This window comes from Elephantulus edwardii, unplaced genomic scaffold, assembly GCF_000299155.1.
Source record: "Elephantulus edwardii isolate Elephantulus edwardi_28Jun2011 unplaced genomic scaffold, EleEdw1.0 scaffold00159, whole genome shotgun sequence".
NCBI classification, from domain to species: domain Eukaryota; kingdom Metazoa; phylum Chordata; class Mammalia; order Macroscelidea; family Macroscelididae; genus Elephantulus; species Elephantulus edwardii.
This window is the reverse complement of record NW_006399909.1, coordinates 1,072,024-1,074,066: the sequence shown is the minus strand read 5'-3', so window position 1 is coordinate 1,074,066 and position 2,043 is coordinate 1,072,024.

Below are 2,043 nucleotides of genomic sequence, written 5' to 3'. Positions count from 1 at the left end.
CCACATAACATGAAATCCTTGATACCTTAAAACTTTTCTACATTTATCATGGTGCTACCTATTATTATAGTTTTGACAATGTATATTTTCTTGATGTTTAAGGTTAATTCATGTTGAATGTTCTAGTCTTTGACTTTCTTCAACAAGTGCTTCACATCCTACTAGTGAGGGTATGATTTCTGTATTTTCCCACAGTTTTGATGTCCCATTCTTCATCTTATAATGCATTTTCTCAAATTATTTTTTTTCTCTATGTAGACAGTAGATTTGGGGAAATGATACAACTGTGAAACACATCATTCCACATTTAAATCAACTAGTGTACTTTTGTCATGCTTGAAAACTACGTTCTTGGTCTATGTATAGGGTTTCACAATAGGGAAATTAAGTGCTCTGTAAATCTCATTTTTCTGAAAATTGTTGTTGTTGATTGCTGTTGAGTTGACCACGACTCATAGTGACCCTACAAACAAAAGCCTGAAGACTTTCTATAAGAATCAACATTTTTCAAAGTCCGTAAAACATGCAATCAAGATGCATTGATAATAATGGGCAACTGGAAAGCAAAAGTTGGAAACAGGGATGAAGGAGCAGTAGCTGGAAAACACAGGCTCAGTGAGAGAAATGAGGCTGGAAATAGAATGATACAGTTGTGCACATTCAATGATTTAGTCATTTTAAAGACCTTTTATAAGAAACATAAATACAGACTATAAACATGGGTTTCATCTGATGGTATGCATAGGAATCAAATAGATGACATTTGTGGAAATACTCAATGGAGAAGCTCAATATCAGCAGTGAAAACCAGCCCGGGTGCTGATTGTGGGACAGACCACCAACTATTCATATGCAAGTTCAAGCCGAAGTTGAGGAAAATTAAATCAAGTCCACGGGAACCAAGATTTGACCTTAAGTATGTCCTACTCAAATTTCAAAACCATCTCAGGGACAGGTTTGTGGCCTTGAGCACCAATGAGCGTAAACCAAATGAGCACTGGGAGGATATCAAGAAAATCGTCATGAAGAATGCAAAAGACCATTGCAAAGGCTGAAGAAAAAGAAAAGACCAAGACTGATGTCACATGAGACTCTGAGTACTGCATTAGAGTGCACAGAAGCCAAAGCTAAGTGAAGAAACCAAGAAATCAAAGAGCTGAACGGAAAATTTCAAAAGGCAGCTATGGAAGACAAAGCAAGATAATGAAATGTGCAGAGAACTGGAGTTAGAAAATAAAAAAGGTGAAAAAAAAAGAAAATAAAAAAGGTGAAACTCGCTCAGCGTTTCTTAAGCTGAAGAAGTTGAAAAACAAATTTAATACTTAAGGATACTTAGGGCAGAATGTTAAATGATCCAGGAAGTATCAAGAAAAGATGGAAGGAGTACGCAGAGTCACCTGTATCAGAAGGAATTGGCTGACACAGAACACTTTCATTAAATAACATATGAGCAAGAGCCTATGGAGATGAAGGAGGAAGTTCTAATTTCTCTAAAGGAATTGGCAAAAAACAAGGCTCCAGGAGTTGACTGCACACCAATTGACATATTTCAACAAAAAGACACCGCCCTGGATGTACTCACTAAGTTGTGCCAAGAAATCTGGAGAACAGCCAGCTGGCCGACTGACTGGAAAATATCGATATTTGTTCCCATTCCAAAGAAAGGTGACTCAATAGAGTGTGAAAATTATCAAACAATATCATTACTATCATAGCAGGCTGGATTAAGAAGAGGTCGTGGTACTAGGGATATTATAGCTAGTGTTAGATGGACCTTGGCAGAAAGCAGTGAACACCAGAAGAATGTCTATACGTGCTTCATTGGCTATGCAAAGGCTTCTGACTGTGTAGATCACAACAAGCTGTGGCTGACTCTGAGAAGAATGGGAATCCCTGAACATTTGATTGTGCTAATTTGAAACCTATACTTAGACCAAGAAGCGGTGGTCAGAACAGAGCAAGGAGACACTACTTGGTTCAAAATCAAGAAGGGGGTTTATCAGGGATGTATTCTGTCTCCATACCTTTTCAATCTGTATGCAG